At 40.6% G+C, this 17,531-nt stretch overlaps 1 long non-coding RNA gene across 1 annotated transcript in view; it reads left to right on the top strand.

Annotated features, from left to right (window-relative positions):
• Window positions 1–206: 206 nt before the first annotated feature.
• LOC135057604 (uncharacterized) overlaps window positions 207–17,531 on the top strand; it is a 245,024-nt gene continuing 227,699 nt past the window's right edge. The window contains exon 1 of the long non-coding RNA XR_010244236.1: window positions 207–252. This is a non-coding gene — a long non-coding RNA (uncharacterized LOC135057604). The remainder of the gene's footprint in view (window positions 253–17,531) is intronic.

The raw sequence follows: 17,531 nt of genomic DNA on the forward strand, positions 1-17,531 counted from the left end.
TGGTAATAGAAGCCATCACCATGGGTTCTTGAGCACCCTCAATATATTTGTGTAGCATGGAACCATGTCTATTTTACAGTTATGTTGGGGTTTCGTTAACCGGAGCATCTACAATCCGTTGGTTCCTAAAGGCATGTCTGTGGAGACAGATGTATTGAACATAGTTACCTAGGCACTGTAATCTTTACTCTCATTTTTCTCATTTTCAGAGCGAGGAGAGGGAGATTTTATATTGATTTTCTCTGCAAAAAGGTAAATAATAAATCTGAGTACATTTGTGATTATTTTTCTTTCTCGAAAAGATAATATATGAAGTTTGAACTTTCTTAAACACAGCTTCAGTTGTTCCGAAATGTATAAATTCTTCATATGAGAAAGCAGTAAACACTTTTTTTAAAATCTTTTTGAGGGCACATTAAATGTGAAGTGTTTTTAAAAACCTACAGTTTCTGGTGAAATATACCCTAATATCTGTTTTTTGAAGATATACTGTCATTTAATACTCTATGAACAAAAAAATGCAGTTAGTGATTGAATTGGAAAAGATGTGAACATGTGAGGTGAAAAAAGGTAGCTGGCTAAACACACTGGGGTACATTTTATAAGGTGTGAATTTTTTTTTAGAACTGGTGATGTTGCAACCAATCCGATTATATCTATTATCTTCTAAAAGCAGCTAGATAAATGTTAAGTAGAATCTGATTGGTTGCTATGAGCAACAACACCAGTTCTAAAAAAACCTCCCACCTTAGTAAATTTGCCCCAATGTTTATTGTATTATTGTAGTAACAAAATCATTTTTAGAAATGTATCTGTTTTTAAGAAATTTCAAAACCAAGGACATGTGCACCAATCAAATGATAGTTGTAACTTTGAGCAAGGGAATTGCCAATACCAAACTTGCAAACCAAGTAGAATAGAACAAACAATAAGCAATATTGTCTTTCACAGAACCTAATAAATACCAAACTAATTATAGAATATACAACTCTGTCTCCATGGAATAAATTGAAAAATTCTTTTTACGCACAATGAAAGTTATAAGTAATACACAAATATTGTGGCCTAAAAATTGCCAATAATAGCAGATTTATTTTATTTCACAATACATACTCAGTCTGTTCCACAAATAAGACAATATATATTAAGGAACGTCAACGTATAGTCTCATTCTTGAAAATAGAATCTGTAACAAATATACATCCATCATTAATCTGATTAGCTGGCTGTAAGTAGATGAAATTACTTGGAAAAAGATTATCTGTTTTAAGGCACAGAAAAGCTAAAGGCGAAATAAGACTGAGGAACATTAAATTCAAAACAGTACCTCAGTTATGCACAAATTGGATGCCTTGGGTAGCATAGGGTTAACTTGCTGTCCAGAGTTGTTGGTGTCATCTGGACAACGAATAAGAGCAGAGGGTTAGTGTTTTTGTTGAATTTGTATGTTGGCCTCTTTCGTCTGATAAATATTTCCACCCACCAAGTCTTGGTAGTTTTTGTGGTGGTGGTTGTTGGTTTGTTTTTGTTTATCTCATCTGTATTTGGGATGGTAAAGTGTCCAATATGATGCACATTTAGTTGAGAGCAGTTTGGGTATATGTATAATTGATGATATCACTTATATGGGCATTGCAGATACCACCTTCTAGATGGGGCTAAAATTACTGTATACTAGAAGGGATAAGGCAATCATTAATTCACCATGTTGTACAATGGTGACTGCTATACCCCCCCCCCCCCCCCCCCCCCCGATTACTTGATGTTGGTTAGTTGAATTACATCATGGGCCTCTCACTGTTTACTTGTGCCTTAGGCTGTCACTGGAATTTAGTATAACCTACAAATTCCAATTTGATTATTCAAATTTAGTATAGATGTGTCATCATACACTATTGCTCAAGTCACAGAAATACCCCTCTTGGCAGTCTAGGTCATGGCCATACTAAGCAGAATTCTCTATACAATTGTGTCTTATTTTGCATAAATAAAACAACTAGGAGTGACAAAACTACTTTGCTAGATTAAACTGATCAACTTCTTGTGTGACATTTGTCTACCTGCTTGCGACTGAGTCTGAATCTGTATGCCAAGTGCTGTGAAACAGTGGTTACAACTTTCTCTCATGACAAGTTAGTTATGTGAGCAAAACAGATGGTCCATTCAAGAAGCGGATGGCCATTCACTAAATGGCCATCTATACTGCTTTAAATTCAGGAAAAATTGGACAGCCAGTAGCTAGGCACTTCTGAGAGGCTCCAAATAACCATTTTGCCCTCAGATATAGAATTATCAACCAAGATAAGCCATAGGCAATAGGTCTAAGAAATTGTTACAGTTTGAAACATTTTGGGTCATTCCGAGTTGTTCACTCGCTAGCAGTTTTTAGCAGCCATGCAAATGCTATGCCGCCTCCCACTGGGAGTGTATGTTAGCTTAGCAGAAGTGCGAATGAAAGGATCGCAGAGCGGCTACAAAATATTTTTGTGCAGTTTCAGAGCAGCTTCAGGACCTGTTCAGCGCTTGCGATCACTGCAGACTATTCAGTTCCTGTTTTGATGTCACGAACACGCCCTGCGTTTGCCCAGCCACACCTGCGTTTTCCTGAACACTCCCTGAAAACGGTCAGTTGACACCCAGAAACGCCCACTTCATGTCAATCACTCTGCGGTCAGCAGTGCGACTGAAATGCATTGCTAGACCTTGTGTGAAACTACATCGGCCATTGTAATAGTACGACGCGCGTGCGCATTGTTCCGCATATGCATGCGCAGAAGTGCCGTTTTTTTTGCCTGATCGCAGCGACCAAAAGCAGCTAGCGATCAACACGGAATGACCCCCCCATGTTGGATACACTGGGTAAATTACCTTATATATCTGCATTCAAATCAGCAGCCTATTTACAAGCATTCCCATTTCTCTTTATATTAGATTTTGCATTTTTTTCATGTAAAATACTGTATGCAAAATAGTGTTCAGCAATAATCATGTTATGCTGTTCTGAAAACACACTATCAGGGATATTCAATTTGGTCCGAAGAGACATCGGGAGTAAAAACCCCCGATGTTTCTTCGGGTGCTGCGGTCGGGCTATTTAATTTGCTCGGCCGGTAACAAGTCCTCTTACACCCGAAAACACACAGGTTCAGTGAAACCTGTGTGTTTTCAGGTGAAACAGCCCAGTTTTCGGGTGAAAACGGGGCTGTTATCGGGCATTTTGCTTCGCCTGCCGGAGGCAGGTGAAGCAAAACCCCTGATAAGCCGCGGCACGCGCCGGCTTATCGGGGCCAATTAAATAGCCCCCACCGGCCGATACTTATCACCCGGCACCCCAGGCCAAATTGAATATCCTCCTATGTGTAGATTTCCATCCCCTAACTCATTTGTATTGTTTGCTGCTTATGAAACTTAGGGGGATATTCAATTTGGTCCGAAGAGACATCGGGAGTAAAAACCCCCGATGTTTCTTCGGGTGCTGCGGTCGGGCTATTTAATTTGCTCGGCCGGTAACAAGTCCTCTTACACCCGAAAACACACAGGTTCAGTGAAACCTGTGTGTTTTCGGGTGAAACAGCCCCGTTTTCGGTTGAAAACGGGGCTGGTATCGGGCATTTTGCTTCGCCTGCCGGAGGCAGGTGAAGCAAAACCCCCGATAAGCCGCGGCACGCGCCGTCTTATCGGGGCCAATTAAATAGCCCCCACCGGCCGATACTTATCACCCGGCACCCTGGGCCAAATTGAATATCCCCCTTTATCTGAGACTTTCTGTATCAATATATGAGGATAGGCATAAAAGCACACAAACAAACAAACAAACAGAATGGAGACATTACCTCCTATGCAGTGTGTAATACAGCAGCTGTTAAAATGCCCTGCTATAGTAAAATAGTGAATATCATATTAAGACACAATTCATTAATTTAAAACAAAGTGTTGTATTTTTTGTTTGATGAACAAGGAAAAGTAAGTTATAGTAAAATACTGCATTATAAAATTTGCCATAAACGGACATTATGCTTAATTGCCATTTAATTTTAGAGAACTTGTAATCGTTTACTCTCTCATACCATTCTCATATAATTTTCTATTATAATACAGTATTTAATGCAATTTTTAAGGCATTACTCCAATTAAGTAATTAACTTGCTCAAAAGTTCTTAAACACAATTAAAAAAACAATTTGATACTAATCACAGACAACTCCTGAGTGTTTGCACAGAGCTCTCTCTATCCCTCAATCCACAGAAACTCCTCCACCGTACCAATTGTGGCCAAATTGGAAAATGCCAGTGTGATATTTATTGTTTCTGAAAACTCTGTCTCTATAACATCAACAGTAATTAAAGCAATTATAGGGTTGTCTCAATTCTATATTCCCTGATGTGAGTATGTGATTTGTGACTCATTGTAAAAATAAGTACGACATGGTTTCTAAAAATTGTCTTTGATCACATAATTTTCTCCTGCCTCAAGAGAAAGGGAAATACACTGCATTTATGTGCATGTGTGATTAAAGAGCAGGGAGACTGAGAACTGATCATTTTAATATATCAAAACTACTAATTTGTAAAAAAAAACAATTAAATATCAGAAATGTTTGCAAATTTCTATACAGTAATTGCAGAATCCAATTACAGAATCTTTGACAATAGAGGAATGTTGTGTTGCAAAGAAGAAGTGATTGCATTATAGTTTCCAAACCAACATGTACAAATTGACGGCGCCAAAGTTTTCACAGATAGTCTTTAACAGTAATAACTGACATGCAATGTTTTGCTTTTTTACCTTTTTTTTAGCTGCCTTATTGTGTTGTGTGATATAGGGGCAGATTCAGATGTGGATATTATTGTCACTGCTGCTTCTTCGTACAAATAGACACAACCTCAGATTCACTGATTCAGTGCTGTGTCCAAAGATGTAGCATTGGCCCATGTGCATGAACATCAGCCATCTGAGTAACCATTTTGATTTCTGTTTTGTAAACATATATGGCATTAATACTGTCATGCAGTTGGTACCATGCACAATATGGGTAAAACCAAGAATGGGCATATTTCTTTTCAGTTTTGTTTGGCACCATCATGGCGCCTTACAATTAAGGCTATAAAATGCCTATTTTGGTGTGGCTCACAAGCCAGCTCTGTATTGATGTTCCCCTCTGTATCTGGGAGATGAATACATTTAACTGCAATGTAATGGTGTGCTGAGCATGTCTGCTAGGTTAGGGACTTGCAGGAAATTTGGGTCTCTTGACGATGGGCTACAAGCTTAAATGTTTTTCAAAATAAGACAAAATCCCCCGTTTTATTTGCTACATACACACAGGTATGTTGTATAATATTGTTAGCGCAGATAGCAAATGTCTCATAATGGACGCCACGTTTCCACTGCTGAGACCAGTAAATCTGCTTTGGAAGACGCAGTCACTAGCCTTTGCACTCCCACAAAACACAGTATGTGAAACAGTCTCCATCTCCTCCCCCAAATAGCTGCAGCCTGTCAATCGTGCTGAGGCTTCCACCACACAGAGTCCAATGCAGGCACAATTAAAAAAAAAAAAAAAACATTGGCCAGCTGCAACATAATTGGTCCAGCATCTGCCTGTCTATGGGTCTTATTCAGATTTGTTAGCAAACCAAAAAAGTTAGCAATTGGGCAAAACCATGTTGCACTGCAGGTGGGGCAGATGTAAATGTGCAGAGAGACTAGATTTGGGTGGGGTGTGTTCAAACTGAAATCTAAATTGCAGTGTAGAAATTAAGCAGCCAGTGTTTACAATGGTATAACCCAGCCAAATCTAAAGCTGTCTGCACGTTACATCTGCCCCACCTGCAGTGCAACATGGTTTTGCCCACTTGCTAACTTTTTTGGTTTGCTAACAAATCTGAATAAGACCTATAGACAGAAAGATGCTGGACCAATTAAGTTGCAGCTGACCAATGTTTTTTTATTTTTTTATAACTGTGCCTGCATGGGACTCGGTGCTAACAAACCTGAATAACTCCCTATGTACAGTATCAGCCATTTTTTTTCAATGATTGTAATTGTTTTATTAACAAACTTCTTTTACTTTTTTTTTTAAGTGATGCTTCATATCACGCTTTTTCATTTTTTGAATAAGTTGGATTATTTTTGTAATTGTGTTTCTTGTAATATACAGTATAAAGTATTTGAAACCCTTTGATGTTAAGGACCTATGCATCAGCAACTAATTAGTCCAGTTCCCTGTTCTGCCATTGACTAGGTCAGGTGATCGTCAAAATCCAACATGTTGGACAATCTAAAGTCTGACCAAAAATTTATCGGAGTCGGCAAGCATGAGCTTTTTAACATGTAGTATTTTACCGATCCTCCAAGAAATTGCAGATCAGCTGAGTCTGCTGACGGATTGGATCAGCATCAGTCAATCAGATTTTCACCTGTTAGATGTATGATCTGCAAAAGGCAATACATAATATATGGAAATATTTTAATAAAATAATGTAAAGCAGACTTCTCTAGCCAGCGATAAGAAAATATCTATAGAAAATGATTAGTTATAGACAGCACATTGCCGTCCGTATATATTAAATGCAACATTTTTGTTTTTAATTCACACTAGCATGTTTGGAGTAGTGATTAATATGTCACATGTATTTAATATAAATGAAAACACTGGATTCCTGTGTGCAATATAAGTCAACCACCTTGCAATTGGAAACAATAATGTAAGCCTCTCACCTGCTCTTGATGTTTTCTGTGAAACCAAATCCAAAGCAGCCAGGGGAGCCAAACAGTTCAGAACTAAGGAAGATATTTACTAAGCAGTGATAAGAGTGGAGAAGTAAGCCAGTGGAGAAGTTGCCCCATCAACCAATCAGCAGCTCTGTATAATTTTATAGTATGCAAATTATAGATGTTACTTCAGTGCTGATTGGTTGCCATGGGCAACGTCTCCACTGGCTCACTTCTCCGCTCGTATCACTGCTTAGTAAATGTCCCCCTAAATAATGGTAGGGTAGTCCTGAACAGCAAATATACACAGCTATGGGCTGATTCTGAATCAGATGCAGATGAGGCAATGGCTGTCTTTTGTCACAGTCCCATCCGTGGACGATTTCCTAAAAAGTGAGATGCCCACTTCTGGCATCTTTACACTGTGAATTTCCATATCAGACTCAGAGCATCTTTAGATGCACTACTGGTGCACCATCACTCAGTGCAGTTTCTCCATCTTACTATTACCTCCTGTCTAAGAAGCTGTGCATCTTTGGATGCAGCTGCTTTCAGCAACATGCCCACATCAAATTAGTCACTCCTCTGTTACGTCTAAGATGTGCCTGAAATTCACAGAAACTGCGTCCAAGAGACTTTGAGTGGTAACAGTTGGGATGCATGTGCTTTGTGACTCAGAAGCATGCATAGACTTACAGCACCAGTCAACTGCATGTGACAATGACACTGCAATCTCCTCTGAACCGTGTTTTATTTGTGCTAGATGATTATTCCTGATTAATCCAGGTCTAGTAGCAGAGTATACAATATGCAGGACAAAGGTCGAGGCAGGTCAGAGTCTGGTGCCAAGGGCTGGAAACAAGGTATCCAATATGCAAGGTAGAGGTAGAGGTAGAGGCAGGTCATAGTTTGGTGCCAAGGCCTGTGCTTGAAGTGCCGGTATACCATAATGTTGTATACCGGCACACTTCGAGCACTATGACAGAATGTATCTAGGAGTGAAACTAGAAATGTCTGCATCTCACAGTAATATTGTGATGTTGCCCTCTACACACCACCCATAGGTCATACCCACCTATAGACTACTGTATATGTGCTCCATTCCCTGTCAGTATCTTAAATAGAATAGTACAATTGGGATTAGTGGCAATTGGAACATTAGTCTAATTCATACTTGTAGACTTTGTAAACTTTCTCCCAGAGAGGAGCTTTAGATGAGCACTAAGGGGGCAGCATTGGGTGCATTGTGTCATTAAGCCATACCAAATTCATGTCATAATTCTGTGAAACGTGAGTCTAAGAAGAGGGGGCAGAGCTAAATGACTTGAGTAGATTCTGTCATTACAATCCTCATCCAGCCTACTTTAGAAGGAAGTAGCAAATACACCAATTCTTCCAGGGCTCTCAGGGGATACCCCAAAAATTGTGACTCTTCTGGGCCTTCTGTGAGCATAGGTATGCATGGTCTAAATCAGTGGTTCCCAAATCTCTTGAATCATGGCACCCTAGAGTATCAGCAATTTTGTCAAGGCACCCCTAGACCAAAAGTGTTCATTGAAAAATCCATCAAAATTTTTAAACTAAGTAGTATTGCGCTGCCCTGTCATCCGTTGGTTGTTATAGTATGCGGTGGTGTACACGGTGTTTGCTACTGTTTTATAATCAGTTTCCAACAGTACTGGTTTTGCCTCTCAGATTGACCAGAAATTATTTGAGTTGGCCCCTGACCATTAACTCGTAGAACCCATACAAGTACTGAGGTGCCCAGTTTTGGAACCACTGGTCTAAATCATATGGTATATGCCAACATTTCTAACTTCATATTTTAAAAATTATATTGTCTCTGGGTCTGGACTTGAGAGTTGCGGACAGAATTGCGCATGCTTAAGAGATGATCTCCTCATGCAGACATGGCAGTTGTCTGAGGAACGTAGGAGAGAAAGTGACCAGCTATTTGTGTACTGAAACACTGGTGGTGTGAACCATCAGTGCAATGGATAGCTGGATGGTCACTAATAATGGAAGTCTATGAAGACTTAGCAGTAGGAATGCTGGGAGTTACCAGCAGAGAGATTGGCAGAAGGTTGGGTGGAACCAGCATGGCAGGTTTTCCAGATGCTGAATGGAACCAGCGGAGTAGAGTTTGCTAAGGATGCTGTGTGGAGTCAGTAAGGCAGGTTTTCCAAAGTGCTGGACAGAGCCAGCAGCGTAGGTTGTCTGAGAATGATGTGTGATGTCAGCAATGCAGGTTTTCCGAAGTGCTGGACGGAACCAGCAGCACAGGTTTTCTGAGAATGCTGTGTGATGTCAGCAATGCAGGTTTTCTGAAGTGCTGGACGGTACCAGCAGCACAGGTTTTCTGAGAACGCTGTGTGATGTCAGCAATGCAGGTTTTCTGAAGTGCTGGACAGAACCAGCAGCACAGGTTTTCTGAGAATGCTGTATGATATCAGCAATGCAGGTTTTTTGGATGCTGGTTGGAATCAGCAGCACAGGTTTACTGAGAATGCTGTGAGACCTGGACAGGAGACCACACATGTGACTTATCTATAAGCTACAAGAAATAGGGCTAGGGTGCACATTATGCACTTGGGTCAAAAATTGGTTAGATAATAGGGAACAGCGCGTTGTGGTTAATGGATCATTTTCAAATTGGACTGAAGTGCTAAGTGGTGTGCCACAAGGGTCTGTACTAGGACCACTATTGTTCAACATTTTCATTAACGACCTAACAGAAGGTCTACAGAGTATGGTGTAAATATTTGCAGACAACACCAAATTGTGTAAAGTTATAAATACGGAGGGGGATGCTGAGTCTCTTCAGAACTACTTAGTTAAATTAGAAGCATGAGCAGCCAAATGGAGAATGCTCTTCAATACAGACAAGTGTATGGTAATGCACTGTGGTAGCAAGAACAAAAATTACACCTACATACTAAATGGGGCAACATTAGGGGATTCTGTACTGGAAAAGGACTTAGGTGTTCACATATATAGCAAACTAAGCAGCAGTACCCAAAGTAGGATTGCAGCAAAGAAGGCTAATAAGATATTAGCATGCATAAAATGGGGAATTGATGCAAGGGACGAGAGTGTTATACTCCCATTATATAAATCACTAGTGAGGCCACATCTTGAATACTGTGTGCAATTTTGGGCACCATACTACAAAAAGGATATTCTGGAGCTAGAAAAGGTTCAGAGGCGGGCAACCAAACTAATTAAGGGCATGGAGATGCTGGAATATGAGGAAAGGCTGAGAGACAACAAAGCATTGATAGCTTACCAATGCTGGGACTTGGAATTTATACCTCCTACTCTCTGCTGACTGGTTGAGGGATTCACCTGACAAAGTAATTCCTGATTGGTCCCAGGAATGTCAGCTGACCAGGAACTGTCATGGCGATGTCCATAGCTGGTTTGGAGGGAACTCTGGCGTGGTGAGGCCTAGGGAGTTTTCCAAGGCCACCGGATCTATCGGCGCTGACAGGGTAGCCACAGCATAGCGGCTTACCATGCAGGATGCCAGGAGACCACACAGATGATGGCGCATGCCAGGGCTTGCAGCAGAGGTAAGACAGAGCGTGGCTGAAAGCCTCTGTTTTGTGACACTAGATACAAAATACACATTTAAAGCACCTAATAACTTATAATTAGGAACATATTTCATGTTATGGTACCTTATAAGTCAATAGTAAAATTATGCAAGTAAACACTGATTTTATCACATTTTGGGCTGACCACATTTGTTTGTGTGGTATCCACACAAATCGTACCTTATTTTTAAAACCAACATTTTAATTTTCATAAAATACTATTGGTTTGTTTATAACTAAAGACTGCAATGCACAATAATTTCATGAAAGTGGAAAAGTAATAGAAATGTAGATTTTTTTTTTACACATCTAGAAAATAAAAGTTTTGGAAATGCTTGCACAACATGGATTGCTCCATCTTGTTGAATATTTAAATGTCTTCTGAAGAAAATGGTACCATATTTTTCTTTTGGATGTAAGTTTTCATATAAACATTTTGTTTTGTTTTGCTGTAATATAGTAGGTATCAAAAAATCACAAGTGGTCACTACCCTTATGTTGTATAGACATAAAAAGAACATACAGAGTTTAACAAACCAAACACTTCAGCAACAAGGACTGACACTTTTGTGGCTGAAGTGCTTGGTTTGTTTGGGCCCACACAAAAGAAAACATTTGGGTGGTTTTGTTAAGACAAGCTACCAATGGACTTAAGGCTAACATCCTCATTCTCATACTCATTACTATTGTTAAAATCACCATCATCACCACACAATATTAGCCTTACATTGTCAAAGTTACAGTGTCTTTTTGTAAGTGGCAGCAAAGTATTTCTCAAGAATTATAGGTTCATTTTGTTGAACATCATTTTTCTACATTTTATGGAAGTAGCCTTCTATTCCGAATGCTCACAAGTTTCCCAGCCGTGCTAAACCCTCTTTCTGAGTGCACATTCGAGGATGGGCAGCTTAAGTACATCATAGCTAGTTTATACAAGGGGCTATTGCTGTTCAGGAATAAAAAGGAAATTTGGTAGAAAGGATACATGACCTCGACTAATTGTCTAAAACCAGATGCAATGACATTGGACACAGACCTATTGCTAACATAACCGTCATTGCTTCAGTGATAGCCTGTGCAACACAATGGCAGCTGTCAAACTTGATTCCTATTGCAAATGATTGTTTCACAGACAATTGTTGTTTGAAACTCCTAGTTGTTATGCTCTGGAGTATTAAAACCAGGTTCTTACCATTGCACTGAAGTCCAGGTGCTCTGCTTCCACATATCGTTCCCAGTTCAAGCACATGAAGTTTTCAGCAGCTGCAACTGTTTCTGTGAGTAGTGCTGCATTCTGCTTTCTGCCACTGCCCGCTGTCTCAGGATGTAATCCTCCATAGTGTACGCTTCCTGGTGTTTTGGCTTAAACCAAAATTCCCTCCAAAACTGGACCTGGACACTGCCATCTTAGTTTCTGTCAGCTGATACGCCACTGACCAATCCAGGAGCTTCTTTGCATCAGCTGAATGCAGCTTCCAATCTTTTCACACTCTGTGCTTTAAAGAGGACTTCCTATCAACACCAAGGGGCCAGGGTCTCTTCACCAAAAGTAACAGCTCTGTACTGAGCTCCCAGGTACTTTGTATCTGTCTGGTTCTTCACTGATCTGTCCCAGATCCAGTCTAGTATTTCCAAGTATTTGGTAATATCTGCATCCCCAACTGACTGTCCAAGTGTCATAATTCCAGTTCCAGCCCGGTCAGTCCTCTGGTTCCAGCCTGGTCACTATTCTGGTTCCAGTCCAGTCACAATTCTGGTTGCAGTCAAGTCTCCATCTGGATCCAGTCCAGTCACCATCCTGTCCCAGTTCTATAGCAGTGTCCTTCAGTTCAATTATAATAAAGTTGCTATTCCTTCTCCAATCATTGTTTCAGGCTATCCACTGCTAGAACACCAACTATTCTTTACTACAGACTGTTACTCATAGTACCCATCCATCCTGCTTAATTTCCAACTTCTATGAGAAGAGTCTGGATTAATCCTCCTTGTTTCATACACACTACTTCAGAGTCAGCTCCATCCACACAAGCCTACCTAAGCCAGACCCAACCCTATGGCGTGACAGTAGTCTTCATAGTCCCATTCTATAACAACATTTCAACCCCAGCAGCCCTAGCATGCAATGATAGTTCTTGGAAAATCATGGATTACATTAAGAGAGTCAGTTTACAAACTGTATCCAGGGGGGACTACCTCTGATTGATAATGAGACGGTTGATGATGAAATTGTTGGCAGTGGAGACTTCATGTGCAGGCATCTATCAATGATCCTGGTAGCTGATGCTGGACTGCTTGTTATTATGTGTCATTTTCCAGATTGTGATATACAAGTTGCAAATCACGTAACAGGGAGGAGGTGTCTAGATGATAATGTATCTACTGTTACTTTGGCACTACTAATGCCACAGATGCCTTATCATGGTTGTCATGATTTGGGGAAAAATACGTCAACACCACAAATGGGGCTTTTTTGGTATTTTGCACAGCCATGAAAATGTGCTTTTTATCACTGGCATGTAGTGCTGCCACTGATGGCTCACTTACAGTACTTCTTACACCAACAGCAACATCCTTCTGAATTTTATCAACTTATTCTTGTCCAACACAGAAAGCAGTAGCTAGATCAAAGCTCACAAATACAAGCCAAGGTCTGAGTCTTTCCTTGACACTTTGTGTGGTGTATGGCATGTTGGCAATTTTATAATTTTTGGCAGTAACTTTTTCCTTCATGGTTAGAGGTGACATTTTCTTAAAGATTGTAAGTGCAGCTCTGACTCAAACACAAGCACGAGAACTCTGTTTATCCCTTTACAGTATCTCCCCTTGACATGTACAATTTAAAAAAGCTTTGTATTTTTGTCCGCCAAGAGGCAACACTGAGCAAACTATGCCTTTGGTCAGCTAAGCTTGAATTCACAGTACTGTATCTGCCCCCATACACAATATATACTGTAGATAGATACACTTATGAAAACAATTGAAAGTGCAGGTCACTTTAAAACTTACACAGAAGAAACCTGTATAGCAGATGTTTGCTATAGTGCAATACATATTTACTGGCAAGCAGATTAATCAGATTAAGGATGTCACTGAGGTGCTAAAAGTGAGGGGTAATTCTGAGTAAGAAAAACATTTTGGTATCCCTAATGCACACTGAGGGACTTTTGAAATAACACTACATAATAGCAAAATATACAAAGATCTTGGTTGCTTATATTTGCAAATATAGGGTTGAAGCCGCCAGGCCAATCAGCAAGGTGTCTCTGTTTCACTAGGGATCCCTAACAATAGGTATGAATCTGGGGCATGGGACCCCTCCATGCTGGCACAGGCTGGCCGCCCCAGGGCAGCACACAGGTGAACATTCTGAAATTAGTAAGGGTTAATTAAGAGGCACATAAGTGATAGGTGTGATTAAAATAATACAAAAATATAAAAAAAGTGATTTGCTGTAGTGTCTGACCCTCACAGACTCACAGATTAAAGATGCATTCCAACCACCAGAAATTCTCTCTAATGGCCACTATTGCAGCACAGCAACAGCCAACAACAGTCTCCAAGCTCTCTCCTATCCAAAATGGCACCTGAAATTATGATGGAGGGACATATATACAATTCAAAACACGTGAGAGCTGACATTTCTGTGACAATTATGTGTTGCCTATTTTTGAAAACTGAATTTAGCACGGAGGCTATTCCTCGATTTGACTTGGTACCCCAATATTGGGTTCTGTCAGAATTCTCCAAATCCGAACCACTCATCTCTTATCTATATATCTACTGTAATGTGCATAAGCTTACATGTTTACACCATAATTATTTGCTGCTTGCATGTTGAACAACAGAAGACAAATTATATATATTGATTTAATTCTAAAAAGAAAATCAGATTATTTACAATAAAAATGCTTGCTGTTGGGTTCACAACGATATGCCGGCGGTCGGGCTCCCGGCGACCAGCATACCGGCACTGGGAGCCCGACCGCTGGCTTACCGACAGTGTGGTGAGCGCAAATGAGCCCTTTGCGGGCTCGCTGCGCTCGCCACACTACGGGCACGGTGGTGCGCTACGCGCGCCACACTATTTTATTCTCCCTCCAGGGGGGTCGTGGACCCCCACAAGGCAGAATAAGTGTCGGTATGCCGGCTGTCGGGATCCCGGCGCCGGTATACTGTGCGCCGGGATCCCGTCAGTCGGCATACAGAAGACCACCCTTGCTGTTTAATGTCACTGCAGATTAATGCCATTGTTGTCAAAACATGTATCCGCCACAAATATTTAGCTTGCTAATTGGTTTAGACAAATGTAGTTCCATTTGCAACATGACTTCCATATGTATATTAAATTGACTTCTTTCTTTAGATGGCATTGGACTTTGGCAAAGAGACAGCTGCTGTGATTTAGATTAAAACTATTGAAAACCTTGCCCAGAACTTTCTTTGTTAAAACACCTAACCTTTATATTGTCAGTGGATACAGAGTGTTGTTTAGAGAGATTCAGAGTATTGTTTAAATAGGTCTTTTGTGACTAAAACAAATGCTGCCAGTGGTTACTTTGTCCATGACAAGCATACATTGCTGCTGCCTTACCATCTCTCTGTCTCAGTCCTTTAACATTTAGTTTCACAAATACATTTAATTTGAGACAAGGTAATTGACATCCCATTTCATTCCTAAGCAAGATAAATAATTACTGTGCAACCTTAACTATAGTAGCCCTTCAGAAATGAGTTGAACCTTGTTTCCTTATTTTAACTATATATATATATATATATATATATATATATATATATATAAACAACATGCAGGTCCGGCTCTCCCAATAGTGGGTACAATAGCGCTGGGTGTCTCCACAGATACCAGATACAACCAACAACGGGTGCGGCACTCCATGCGACGAAATGATCAGAACACTTACAGTTGAAGTAGTGACAACGTTTCAATGCAATTTAATTGTGCATTTTCATCAGGTCAAGTGACAGAAAACCAAACAGTGCTTACCTATATACTGTGTGTGCAGAACGCCATGACTGCACTTCCGGATCCCAGACATCCGCCTGGTCCGTCGGCGCTCACCAATGACGTCACTACCCACTGCCGGTAGTCATAGTAACATCACTAGACAGTAAACAGAATCATATGGGCATAATGAGTTAATTCAGAATACACGCGAAGTGCAAAGTATGGATTACCACAGTCTAATATCCAGTTTCAATAGAATACACATAAACAAAGCTTATGCAAATTTCAAAACATAATGGCCTATGTCTAAAATATGTACATCTGTGATATCAGAAAAGCATATAGCCTAAATCATCCAGCACAAAAGACACCATAATATATACATATATGTACAACTACATCGGTCTGCCAGCATCTTAGGTCAGACCATAGCGTTACTTACACACAGTGCATGTAAGTATCTGTAATGCAACTGCATTTAAACTAAAGGAGCTCATATACTGGATGTAAATTGGACCGAATAAACATATGGCCAGATAAGATACACCCAATAACATGGTATCCTACAGACCGAACCCCACAGCTATACAGGTAACAGCAGAATTTATATTTATTTTTAACAGCAGAACTTATAAGAATACATTTAGCCCTAGGTGCTCATTCAAACCTCTAGGGTGTAGTGTCCCCAGATGATGGATCCATCTAGTTTCAAGCTGAAGCAGTTTCATACCCCTATCACCACCCCGAATCAGGGGGGGAACATGATCAACCATGCGGTAGCGTAGAGACACCAATGGGTGTCGTGCTGCCGCAAAATGCCGGGCGACTGGTTGATCACTTGAACCTTTGGCAATTGCTGCTTTAATTGCCGAACGGTGAGCTGCCATCCGTTCTTTAAACATTCTCACCGTTTTGCCTATATATGACACCCCACACGGGCACAATAGCTGGTTAACTACAAACTTGGATGAGCACGTCAGGGTATAGTTAATAGTCAAAATTCTACCAGTAAGTGGATGTGGGAAATTTTTACCACTGATCATAAATTGGCATGTGATGCATGTGCATCTAGTACATCCTCTAGAGTTGGCCTGCATTAACACCTGTGGGTTTGGGGAGATGTCCGCTTTGACAAGCATGTCCCTGATGTTCCGCCATCTAGTGTAGCAAGACAGTAATCTAGTCTGGCCTAAGTTCAATTCCTTATCAGATTGAACTATATGCCACATGCTCTTAGAGATCTGGTTGATGCCGCTGCTAGCAGGGCTAAATTGGCCCACCCATGGCAGGATATTGTTAGATTCAGTGTCTTGAGGTTTCGCCTGTAATAACTTTGTCCTATCTGCAGACAATGCCCTTGCTTTAGCCTGCTTAAGCAAAGACAATGGGTACCCTCTAGCTACAAATTTACTGATCATACTGTTCATTTGAATCTCAGCTAATGCAGGGTCAGACGTGATACGGCGGACCCTGAGTAGCTGAGAAAAAGGCAGGCCTCGCTTCAATGGTGTAGGATGGAAACTAGAATAGTGCAGCAGATTGTTTCTGTCAGTTGGTTTGGTAAATACTGATGTATGAATGTAACCATCCCTAATTGAGATCTCCACATCCAGGTAATTCACAGAGTTAGTGCTCAAATTATATGTAAATTTAACTGGATGGTTCCGGCTATTATGTGTCTCTAAGATTTGAACTAGCCGTTCCTTAGAGCCCTTCCATAGTATTAGTAAGTCGTCGATGTAACAACAACAGACCGGCTGTGCGATGGGGTCCCCAGTGGCCCCATCGTACTCGAACATATAAATGTTCAAGGTTGAACAGGAGATATTCTTTGAGGATCCTGCAATATCTTCCGATATCGTCATGTACTGTCGTTACATCGATGACTTACTAATACTATGGAAGGGCTCTCAGGAACGGCTAGTTCAAATCTTAGAGACACATAATAGCCGGAACCATCCAGTTAAATTTACATATAATTTGAGCACTAACTCGGTGAATTACCTGGATGTGGAGATCTCAATTAGGGATGGTTACATTCATACATCAGTATTTACCAAACCAACTGACAGAAACAATCTGCTGCACTATTCTAGTTTCCATCCTACACCATTGAAGCGAGGCCTGCCTTTTTCTCAGCTACTCAGGGTCCGCCGTATCACGTCTGACCCTGCATTAGCTGAGATTCAAATGAACAGTATGATTAGTAAATTTGTAGCTAGAGGGTACCCATTGTCTTTGCTTGAGCAGGCTAAAGC

This window comes from Pseudophryne corroboree, chromosome 3, assembly GCF_028390025.1.
Source record: "Pseudophryne corroboree isolate aPseCor3 chromosome 3, aPseCor3.hap2, whole genome shotgun sequence".
Taxonomy (NCBI): Eukaryota; Metazoa; Chordata; class Amphibia; order Anura; family Myobatrachidae; genus Pseudophryne; species Pseudophryne corroboree.